The sequence below is a fragment of the Heptranchias perlo genome, chromosome 3, assembly GCF_035084215.1.
Source record: "Heptranchias perlo isolate sHepPer1 chromosome 3, sHepPer1.hap1, whole genome shotgun sequence".
Taxonomy (NCBI): Eukaryota; Metazoa; Chordata; class Chondrichthyes; order Hexanchiformes; family Hexanchidae; genus Heptranchias; species Heptranchias perlo.
In genome coordinates, this window is record NC_090327.1 from 71,629,547 (window position 1) to 71,642,092 (window position 12,546).

Consider the following 12,546-nt stretch of genomic DNA (forward strand, 5'->3'; position numbering starts at 1 on the left):
TCAAATGAAACTTAATGCAAGCTTGAAGAGCAGCACCTTATCTTTCTATTAGGCACTTTGCAACCCTTTGGCCTTAACATTGACATTAAGAACTTCAGACTTTAACTTTAGTTCTAATTTCCTTTATGGCAGGAGATGCTCATGATGTGGGATTTTTTTTGGGAGGGCGTTGCAGTTTGGTATTTAGAGTGTGAACCTTTCATCCCAACACTGCTGGTGGGACAGTGTGCACCCTTGTTGTCAGCCTGCTTTTTTCATAGGCTGCTGGATTCTGTTCCATTTTATCAGCTTTTCCTATTTCCATTTCAGACCTGCCTTATCTCTCACCCTTAGCCTCAGCTATTCATGCGTTCTCTCTGTCTCTTGAATGTCTTTAATTTCTTTTATTATGTTTCTCCCCATCATTTCACGTTAATACCACTTCAGTCATTTAACTATCTCCTGTTTTCCTTTCAAGTGCTTTACAGGTCATTCTACTTCCTCACTTGTATGCATTTAATCCTCATTCACTTTGTTCTGTTCCTTTTTAAATGATGTTCATCTGTATTTTTATCCAGTTCTGATGAAGGGTTACACCTGAAGCATTAACTTTTCCATTCTCTCCATAGATGCTGACTGACCTGCTGAGAGTTTCCAGCATTTTCTGTTTTTGTTTTGGTTTGTCCAAGGAGGACCTGGATGCTCTCAATTCTGAGGTCATCAGCACCAGTTTTAATATTGGGAAATGGCCAGCTGGAGTTGTCAAAAGGAGAGAATAACAAAAGTTAATATTGAGCCAGCCAACACATGAACACAGTTCCCCAGGCAAAGAAGTCCATCACAGAAATAAAACAAAAGGTGGGAGGATCTGAAGTGGTACATGGAGGGGAAAAAAAGTTGCACATCTTACCCCATTAAGCTTTGTTCACCTGCGATGAGCCAAATGGCATACTTAAATCTGCATTGAATGGACCGATTTTCTAAAGATGTCCTTAATAACACCAGCACTGTACTATGCGTATCATACATGTGCACTCAATTTTCCCTAACGCATAAAGTAGACTTCATAATTTATCTCCTGTTGTTACTGGACTGTTTGTGGAAAACATAAACAAAACTTGTTGTTTTGTAAAGAGCAAAATAAAGATTCATAAAGTGATATTGTTGTATGGCTTGAGCTAGATATATCAGTCTAGTTAATCTGAAATGAGCTCAGCAGAAAGATTCTGACCAATTCATGTACAGGCAGAATATAACTTCTGCCAGAGCTAGACACTTATTTCCTCTTGATATCATCTCAGAGATACACCACTGTTTTCTATTGTGTCAGTATCTTCTGATCACCAGTGATTGTTAGTCTACGAAGTGCATTTGTGAACAGAACGCCTCTTATGGGTGAGAAGGGAGGTTTGACAATATCGCCCACCAGGTTGTCTTCTCTATTTCTGTTAAATCTGATCAATTCAATTTGCCAATTTTCAGGTCTGAGATGCTTTGCAAACATCATCTTAACCATCTGTGTACTAACATGCTAATATGCCAACACTTGAATTTTTCTTTCAGCTTGAACAAAGTGGCTGACACTGAGGTATGAATCTATGAGCATTCCAGAACTTCTGGCATCTCACTCAAGTGGATATTTTTCATTTGTGAGCCTAGACAGTGAGTGCCATCAACTTTGGGGGCATTACAATTGAGCTTAATTCTGTCTTCACCTGACATACAGACATCTGGGCCTAGAAATTCATTGGTGCCGTGCCAATTTGACAGGTGTCAAACAGGCGCTTGAATGTCCAATATGGCGGACAGCATGCAAGCACATTCTGCACCGGAAATGTGCTCTGCCTATCATATTGGTAAAGGAGTATAGGCTTCCAGGGCTCGTGCATGAAACTGGTATTAGGCCCTTTCCATATGCAAATAGGGAGCCTTATATCTGTTTCAGAATCCCTTTCCAAAATTGGGCTGTCCTGAAGGCAACTGGTGCCAGGCCTACTGCCACTGGAGGATGCCACGGAAAGGTATGTATCTGAATGTGGAGCCGGGCGGAGCAGGATTGTCCTCTCGGCTCCACAGCAGCCCCGAGGACCATTGCCAGCTCCACCTTTGCCTTCCCTCCCCTCCTCCAGATCACTCCCTCCATCTCGATCCCCTCCCACCTCCCAGAACTTACATGAGGACCGCTGCCGGTAACACAGCACCCCGAAATTTATATCTGCTTTGCTGGCAAGCTGCCTGGGAACGTGCAGGTCTAATTTGCAGGTCTCATTATTGAGAGTGCCTCAGACCTAGCTGTTTGGATGCAGGGATTGATCCCTGCACTCAGTTTGCGCTGGTAGGCCGGCGCTATCCAATTTCACCCTCGTGAACATTCTAGCAAGGATCACTGAGTAATGATCAGGAGTGCGGTATTTTGCTCCATCACCCAATGACACTAGGGCCAACAGTAGCACTCTCATTGCCACCCTCAATTAGATCTTCTAACTCAACACAGACCAGGAATCATGCTGATCTGTATGGCTCAGTTCAACATTCAGGTGAGTGTTACATCGAGTCACATCGAAACTACAGCACAGAAACAGGCCATTCGGCCAAACTGGTCTATGCTCCACACGAGCATCCTCCCTCCCAATTTCATCTAACCCTATCAGGAAACCTTTCTATTCCTTTCTTCCCCATGTGCTTATCTAGCTTCCCCTTAAATGCATCTATGCTATTTGCCTCAACGACTCCTTTTGGTAGCAAGTTCCACATTCTTAACACTCCGGGTAAAGAAATTTCTCCTGAATTCCCTATTGGTTTATTAGTGACTATTTTATATTTATGACCACTAGTTTTGGACTCCCCTACAAGTGGAAACATTTTCTCTCTGTCTACCGTATCAAACCCTATCATTATCTGAAAAACCTCTATCAGGTCACCCCTCAGCCTCCTCTTTTCTAGAGAAAAGAGCCCCAGCTTTTTCAGACTTTCCTGAAAAGGATATCCTCTCGGTTCTGTATCGTCCTTGTGAATTTTTTTTGCACCCTCTCCAATTTCTCTGCATCCTTTCTATAACATGGAGAGTTGAATGGGATATTTTACAAAATAAATCTGTACCTGACTAAAATTTCTGCAAAGTGGTTTTCATAAATAGTGGTTAAATGTTGCAGTTAGCAAATCTTCTCAATTTAAAGATCTGAAATGTGCTGGTTTTGTTGGAGTTCACAAATTGATTGCCGCAGTTGTTGACTTAAGTTAGAAAAAGGAGGCAGTGTTTTTCAATAAGGAGGTAGATGCTCTAATTTCTGAGGTCATAAGCATCAAAACTAGTCATTTGGACATTATTGCCTGAGACTGTCAAAGGGAGAGTACAACAAAATGTGTTAGCAGATCTGCCAAAGCATGAAATTCATAATAGAAATAAAACAAGAGGTGAGACAATCTAAAATGATATCTACTGGTATCTGCAAAAATCCCAGAAAGAAAACGTTACAAAATGCCACATTTTTTCAGATCTGTAAAATGTATGTGAGCAAGCAGTACTAGTGTAGCCTTTCCTTTATGTGCAAGTGTCATTGTGAGCCATATTAATGCTAATGCAATAGGATTTCACTGCATTCATAGCCCATTTGCTGGTGCAGTGCGGTGGCTTACAATAGGCAAACCATCTCAGTTATTTTTTGTTGGGATAATAGCTCATGGAGAGCAATTACTTGAGCATGGAATGGGACATCTTTGAATACCTTGTTGTTTATTGGTAAACTTAATTGCGAATCATTATATATTACTTGAGAATGCAACCTTTTCATTTGTGTGAAATTACAGATTTGTTTTACTTATGAAAAATACAGTCAGCACAATTAGCCATCAATGGCAACTGGGCATCAGGAAAGTATAAACCCTAAATGAAGCCTGTGCAATCACGATATGGATATCAATAGAAATTCCTCATTATCCAGTTTGTAGATAATGTAGAACCAAGAGGTATATTTCTGTGTTAAGCATGATAGAAGTGTCAGTTGTTATTGTATAGGAACTCAAGGGGGTAAAATTGATCTTTGCCAGTAGCACAAAATGGGCTCATAGCAAATTGGCAGCTTCTTTTACACCTCACCTCATTTTCTGTTTCACTGAAGTCAATGGAAAAGAAAATCAGGCGTGGTGTAAATGGATTGCTGATTTGCTATGAGCCTTTTTACCTATGCCTACTGGCATTGACCAATTTCACCCCTATACCATAGTTTATGATAGCCTGATGGTCTGAGGTTTTTTAACTCCCTGTGTGAAGCCGTGTTTATTTATCAATCTTACACTACTAACATTTATATCTAGATATTGTAACTTATATGTTACATCACCATCTAGTTATAATGTAAACTGATACTGCCTGAATATAACCATTTTTCACTTGCAGAAGGAAAGGATTTACTTTCATATCCTCAGGATGTCCCAAAGTGCTTTACAGCCAATGAATTGCTTTTCAACTTTAGTCCTATTTTGTTTTGTAGGCAAACATTGCAGCTAATTTGAATATGGCAAGGTCCCACTTGCAATACATTAAAAACAGTACATCTAATGAGCACAGAGGTCACATTCCAGATGTCACACTTTGTTATAGATACAAAACAATGTTAAAATGCTGGGTGCTTCTGAGCTGCAGCCTGTAACTCAGAAGAACATTCCAATTTGCAAATTCTCCTCACAAAAAGCAATTAAACTTTGAATGATCTGAAGCCTTGTTTATTTATCAATTAGACTTTTTGCTCTTAAAGAGACACAGCTCCACCTTCCCAGCAGAATAATACATTCTGCTTTATATGTTCTTACAATTCTGTCCTTAAAGACAGAATATTTTTGATTTATAGTGAGCAATGTCATGGGGGAATCTGCTAGTAATTTTAATATTGGGTATGTAAGTCAGTAAAAATTATATTGTATAAATGTAGTCCAAAGTCAACACCAGCAATTGCACATTTAAAACTATGAAATACAAAGTGATGTAGAAGAGTCCATAATAACCCCTTTGCTAGCATGACATATTCTAAAAACTACCGTACAAACAGTATGTATCTACCGTTAGTGGGTGTCTGAAGATATTGTACTCTTTAGTGCACTATACAACTGATACAATTGTATTTTCCAGCATGAGTTGCTTTACTTCATATATCACTGTTTAATTTATATAATAACTTGTAGTTGCACCAGGGGATTGTATCTTAACATTTTTTTGTGTATTGTTCATCAAGGTGAGGAATATCAGTTCTAGAGAAAGAAATATTTATCCACTTTAGGCAGCCAGTGTTAAATCTTCATCTTTACCCTCCTGGCGCAGGTTAATTAATGGGTGGCAAATCATGGGGCCACATGCCTGAATTCCTGATATGAGCTAAAGATGAAAATAGTGTCGATACCGAGCAACCGCTGCTTAAATATAGAATGGTTATATACAGAGCGAAACTCTCTGTCCTCTGTTCCCAGAAGAAAGCACCCCATACTCTTCCTCTCAGAATAAAGCTCCCCGTACTCTGCTCTCAGTGTCATACTCTTTGTAAACTGCATTCAGTGTAATGCTCTCCATAATCTGCCCTCACTGTAATGCTCTCTGTACTCTGCCCTCAGTGTAATGCCCTCCGTAATCTGCCCTCAGTGTAATGCTCTCCGTAATCTGCCCTCACTGTAATGCTCTCCGTACTCTGCCCTCAGTGTAATGCTCAACGTAATCTGCCCTCAGTGTAATGCCCTCCGTAATCTGCCCTCAGTGTAATGCCCTCTGTACTCTGCCCTCAGTGTAATGCTCTCTGTACTCTGCCCTCAGTGTAATGCTCTCTGTACTCTGCCCTCAGTGTAATGCTCTCTGTACTCTGCCCTCAGTGTAATGCTCTCTGTACTCTGCCCTCAGTGTAATGCTCTCCATATTCTGCGCTCAGTGTAATGCTCTCCATAATCTGCCCTCACTGTAATGCTCTCTGTACTCTGCCCTCAGTGTAATGCTCTCTGTACTCTGCCCTCAGTGTAATGCCCTCTGTACTCTGCCCTCAGTGTAATGCTCTCCATATTCTGCCCTCAGTGTAATGCTCTCCATAATCTGCCCTCACTGTAATGCCCTCTGTATTCTGCCCTCAGTGTAATGCTCTCCATAATCTGCCCTCAGTGTAATGCTCTCCATAATCTGCCCTCAGTGTAATGCTCTCTGTACTCTGCCCTTAGTGTAATGCTCTCTGTACTCTGCCCTCAGTGTAATGCTCTCTGTACTCTGCCCTCAGTGTAATGCTCTCCATATTCTGCCCTCAGTGTAATGCTCTCCATAATCTGCCCTCACTGTAATGCTCTCTGTACTCTGCCCTCAGTGTAATGCTCTCTGTACTCTGCCCTCAGTGTAATGCCCTCTGTACTCTGCCCTCAGTGTAATGCTCTCCATATTCTGCCCTCAGTGTAATGCTCTCCATAATCTGCCCTCACTGTAATGCCCTCTGTATTCTGCCCTCAGTGTAATGCTCTCCATAATCTGCCCTCAGTGTAATGCTCTCCGTAATCTGCCCTCACTGTAATGCTCTCCGTACTCTGCCCTCAGTGTAATGCTCTCCGTAATCTGCCCTCAGTGTAATGCCCTCCGTAATCTGCCCTCAGTGTAATGCCCTCTGTACTCTGCCCTCAGTGTAATGCTCTCTGTACTCTGCCCTCAGTGTAATGCTCTCTGTACTCTGCCCTCAGTGTAATGCTCTCTGTACTCTGCCCTCAGTGTAATGCTCTCTGTACTCTGCCCTCAGTGTAATGCTCTCTGTACTCTGCCCTCAGTGTAATGCCCTCTGTACTCTGCCCTCAGTGTAATGCTCTCCATATTCTGCCCTCAGTGTAATGCTCTCCATAATCTGCCCTCACTGTAATGCTCTCTGTACTCTGCCCTCAGTGTAATGCTCTCCATAATCTGCCCTCAGTGTAATGCTCTCTGTACTCTGCCCTTAGTGTAATGCTCTCTGTACTCTGCCCTCAGTGTAATGCCCTCTGTACTCTGCCCTCAGTGTAATGCTCTCCATATTCTGCCCTCAGTGTAATGCTCTACATAATCTGCCCTCACTGTAATGCCCTCTGTATTCTGCCCTCAGTGTAATGCTCTCCATAATCTGCCCTCAGTGTAATGCTCTCTGTACTCTGCCCTCAGTGTAATGCTCTCCATAATCTGCCCTCACTGTAATGCTCTCTGTACTCTGCCCTCAGTGTAATGCTCTCCGTATTCTGCCCTCAGTGTAATGCCCTCCGTAATCTGCCCTCAGTGTAATGCCCTCTGTACTCTGCCCTCAGTGTAATGCTCTCTGTACTCTGCCCTCAGTGTAATGCTCTCTGTACTCTGCCCTCAGTGTAATGCTCTCTGTACTCTGCCCTCAGTGTAATGCTCTCTGTACTCTGCCCTCAGTGTAATGCTCTCCATATTCTGCGCTCAGTGTAATGCTCTCCATAATCTGCCCTCACTGTAATGCTCTCTGTACTCTGCCCTCAGTGTAATGCTCTCTGTACTCTGCCCTCAGTGTAATGCCCTCTGTACTCTGCCCTCAGTGTAATGCTCTCCATATTCTGCCCTCAGTGTAATGCTCTCCATAATCTGCCCTCACTGTAATGCCCTCTGTATTCTGCCCTCAGTGTAATGCTCTCCATAATCTGCCCTCAGTGTAATGCTCTCCATAATCTGCCCTCAGTGTAATGCTCTCTGTACTCTGCCCTTAGTGTAATGCTCTCTGTACTCTGCCCTCAGTGTAATGCTCTCTGTACTCTGCCCTCAGTGTAATGCTCTCCATATTCTGCCCTCAGTGTAATGCTCTCCATAATCTGCCCTCACTGTAATGCTCTCTGTACTCTGCCCTCAGTGTAATGCTCTCTGTACTCTGCCCTCAGTGTAATGCCCTCTGTACTCTGCCCTCAGTGTAATGCTCTCCATATTCTGCCCTCAGTGTAATGCTCTCCATAATCTGCCCTCACTGTAATGCCCTCTGTATTCTGCCCTCAGTGTAATGCTCTCCATAATCTGCCCTCAGTGTAATGCTCTCCGTAATCTGCCCTCACTGTAATGCTCTCCGTACTCTGCCCTCAGTGTAATGCTCTCCGTAATCTGCCCTCAGTGTAATGCCCTCCGTAATCTGCCCTCAGTGTAATGCCCTCTGTACTCTGCCCTCAGTGTAATGCTCTCTGTACTCTGCCCTCAGTGTAATGCTCTCTGTACTCTGCCCTCAGTGTAATGCTCTCTGTACTCTGCCCTCAGTGTAATGCTCTCTGTACTCTGCCCTCAGTGTAATGCTCTCTGTACTCTGCCCTCAGTGTAATGCCCTCTGTACTCTGCCCTCAGTGTAATGCTCTCCATATTCTGCCCTCAGTGTAATGCTCTCCATAATCTGCCCTCACTGTAATGCTCTCTGTACTCTGCCCTCAGTGTAATGCTCTCCATAATCTGCCCTCAGTGTAATGCTCTCTGTACTCTGCCCTTAGTGTAATGCTCTCTGTACTCTGCCCTCAGTGTAATGCCCTCTGTACTCTGCCCTCAGTGTAATGCTCTCCATATTCTGCCCTCAGTGTAATGCTCTACATAATCTGCCCTCACTGTAATGCCCTCTGTATTCTGCCCTCAGTGTAATGCTCTCCATAATCTGCCCTCAGTGTAATGCTCTCTGTACTCTGCCCTCAGTGTAATGCTCTCCATAATCTGCCCTCACTGTAATGCTCTCTGTACTCTGCCCTCAGTGTAATGCTCTCCGTATTCTGCCCTCAGTGTAATGCTCTCCGTAATCTGCCCTCAATGTAATGCTCTCCGTACTCTGCCCTCAGTGTAATGCTCTCCGTAATCTGCCCTCAGTGTAATGCTCTCCGTATTCTGCCCGCAGTGTAATGCTCTCCGTACTCTGCCCGCAGTGTAATGCTCTCCGTACTCTGCCCTCAGTGTAATGCTCTCCGTACTCTGCCCTCAGTGTAATGCTCTCCGTACTCTGCCCGCAGTGTAATGCTCTCCGTACTCTGCCCGCAGTGTAATGCTCTCCGTACTCTGCCCTCAGTTTAATGCTCTCCGTACTCTGCCCTCAGTGTAATGACCTCCGTACTCTGCCCTCAGTGTAATGACCTCCGTACTCTGCCCTCGGTGTAATGCTCTCCGTACTCTGCCCGCAGTGTAATGCTCTCCGTACTCTGCCCGCAGTGTAATGCTCTCCGTACTCTGCCCTCAGTTTAATGCTCTCCGTACTCTGCCCTCAGTGTAATGCTCTCCGTACTCTGCCCTCAGTGTAATGCTCTCCGTAATCTGCCCTCAGTGTAATGACCTCCGTACTCTGCCTGCAGTATAATGCTCTCTGTACTCTGCCCTCACTGTAATGCGCTCTGCGTGCTGCCCTCAGTTTAATGGTCTCTGTAATCTGCCCTCAGCGTAATGGTCTCTGTAATCTTCCCTCACTGTAATACTCACTGTACTCTGCCCTCAGTGTACTGCTCTCTGTAATCTGCCGTCACTGTAATACTCACTGTACTCTGCCCTCAGTGTACTGCTCTCTCTAATCTGCCGTCACTGTAATGCTTTCTGTACTCTGCCCTCAGCGTAATGCTTTCTGTACTCTGTCCTCAACGTATTGCTCTCTGTAATCTGCCCTCACTGTAATACTCTCTGTACTCTGCCCTCAGTGTACTGCTCTCTGTAATCTGCCCTCACTGTAATACTGTCTGTACTCTGCCCTCAGTATTCTGTTCTGTGCAATCTGGCCTCACTGTAAAGCTCTCTGTACTCTGCCCCTACAATGATATATTGTAATTTGTTAACTATATTGTTTATGGTTACAGTAATGTACTGAAAGATGTTCTAAAATGTTATGAAATTTCCATCTGTTTTAGTAGAGATATAAAACATATGTTTAAACATCTCATATAAGCTTTCAGTTTTTCCTGCAAATAAAAAACAATATATACAGTCATCAGTTAAAAATCTATTGAAAATGGAAGCTACTGAACAAAAATACATTGTAGCCATCACTAAAACATTACACTCAGCTGCACAAAATAAACAACCCCCTGTGTATGCAACCAAAGTAACATATGCTAATATAATTCTCAAATGCTTCACTCACCCAATATGCTAAAATTGGATTCAAGGTATTATTAGTACTTTTTGAAGGAGGCACATATTTTTGATATATATCAACACTATAAAAAATGTAAACTATATATACTAAGCTGGTTTGTATAAGAGTCTTTGCCTCAATTCTCACTGATGGATCACCATACAAGGAAGCTGAGAGCTCTAACAACATTAAGCATGGTATCATGGGAGTCTCTTGTGTGTGTTTTTATTTGCAGCAGTCAGGTTAATGAGCCCACCAGCCCACTTGATGTTGAGGGCCTCATAACAAAGAATTTTCTCATTAAACACTCCCTGGCATTGCGTTCGGAAACAAAGTGACATTCAAAGTGTTGAATGCCTTTGTGCTGGTTGTTCCTGCCAGGCTGCAGAGCCAGTCATGGCATCGATCCTACAATGTCCTGGCAGCCATCCAGTGACACGCCGGCCTCTCCAGTGTGCAGCGGCATTTGCCAATCTAAGCAACATCGGTATACAAACAAGCATGGCACACGACAAGCCTGGCGAGCAGCCAATGGAGCAGCTGAGCGGACTGACTTTCTTCTAATGTGTCTGAAATCAAGTCCTCCCCATTCATTGAATTCTCTTCTTGCCGATTTGTTTTCGCTTCCACAGTGAAAAAAGAAATAGCATTTGTAAAGCAGATTTTTCCTATCTGGATTTATAACATTTCTTCTTTATAAACTGCTAGAAACAAAGTATTTCCCAGAGCACTACCAATATCTCTACTGGAAGACAAACTCTTCATTAGTGTGACCAAAGAGTGTTATCAGCTAGCTAGCAGGTGTGCCCCCTTATCACAGTCTTACACACACCAAAGCATGACGGGTAAAACCCTTAACTTGTGATTCAGCTCATGCTTGCATTATTCATGAGATTCCACGTTTGCAGTTCAGGACCAATTCATTAGGAAAGAAATAATTTCACAGAGGGTAACAAAGCCTGCCTTCTTAATAGGAATGTAATGCAGAGCTTGAAACACATTTTTTTTAACTTGCAAATCAAATCTTTGGTTTTGCGTTATGGCCAAGAGACAATATCATTCTTTATCTTAAACTTGACTTACGAGTAGCAACCTAAACAATCACAAATTCACATAATTTTTCAATTAAAATTTTGTTACATCAACCAATTGGAAAATGTTACAATACCATCCATATATATCTGGTTACCTTTGTATTAATAGTCATAGTATCACAATTAGCGTTAATTTAACCACATTATGTCTTCACAAAAATAATTGTAAACAATTTTACAACACCAAGTTATAGTCCAGCAATTTTATTTTAAATTCACAAGCTTTCGGAGGCTTCCTCCTTCCTCAGGTGAACGAAATTTCGTTCACCTGAGGAAGGAGGAAGCCTCCGAAAGCTTGTGAATTTAAAATAAAATTGCTGGACTATAACTTGGTGTTGTAAAATTGTTTACAATTGTCAACCCCAGTCCATCACCGGCATCTCCACATCTTCACAAAAATAGCTAGTGTACTGTTTTTTTTTCAACTGTTCCTGCTTTCATCAACAACAAACACAGTAAGTGTTGACTTTTTTGTGGCAATCATTTTATTAGATGTCAAACATACACAAGAATGCCTCCTGCAATATTGTATGTTACAATTTTGAAGATTTCCAGTAACTCCTACACAACCTATATTTTATTTAACAGGGTAATTTTTAATATTTATCCATAAAAACAGCTTCATATTTACAGCTCATTTGCACATAGTACTACATTAATAATAATTGTTGAATACATTCATTTATCAGATTAAAGATGGCACATTCTGACCAATTCATTGAATCTCACATTTCACTTACATCATTGAAAGATATTCGCCATCACTTAAGATCCTCAGCTATCATATGCTGAAATGAATTATTCTGAATGCTAACATTTTTTTTAATTCAAAGCACCTACCAGCATTGAACCAATTGGTAATTCTGAGTTTGCCACATTCTTAGACCTGGGGTTACAAGGGTTAACGATTTTTCATGCAGGAAGCCTGCAACTTCCAACAGCTATTTATGGAATCTGCAGAAACAGCTGAGCTGACTGCAATGATGTCATACACTGATGGAATGTTTTGTTCCGCAGCACGTTCACAAGCCACCTGGGTCTCCTGAAGACTTTGCATGCAGCCCGAGCAGCAAGGTGGTGTGAACACATTATGAAGCTGAGGCACTAATTCGCCAGCGCCAATCAATATCACACTGCTGACTCTCTCCTGATCTCTCACCCCAACAGCATACTGCCGGGAAAGCTCTGTGCCTTACTGACAGTCAGAGAAAGCTGCCTCAATACAGCTGCTGGTTCCAGAATCTATCAAAAATCATTTTTTTGTGAATAAAGCCTGGGAACTGCCACAATTAAAACCAATTTTGGGAGGTCAGCTTCTAGCTCCACTGACTGTGTATTTGCTTGGCCTCAGCTGTCCATTTGCAGACCATTTTATACATTTCATTGATTGCATCTCCTATTAGTCT

At 42.5% G+C, this 12,546-nt stretch overlaps 1 long non-coding RNA gene across 1 annotated transcript in view; it reads right to left on the reverse strand.

Annotated features, from left to right (window-relative positions):
- LOC137306505 (uncharacterized) overlaps nucleotides 1–12,185 on the reverse strand; it is a 37,932-nt gene extending 25,747 nt beyond the window's left edge. The window contains exon 1 of the long non-coding RNA XR_010958893.1: nucleotides 11,981–12,185. This is a non-coding gene — a long non-coding RNA (uncharacterized lncRNA). The remainder of the gene's footprint in view (nucleotides 1–11,980) is intronic.
- Nucleotides 12,186–12,546: the final 361 nt, after the last annotated feature.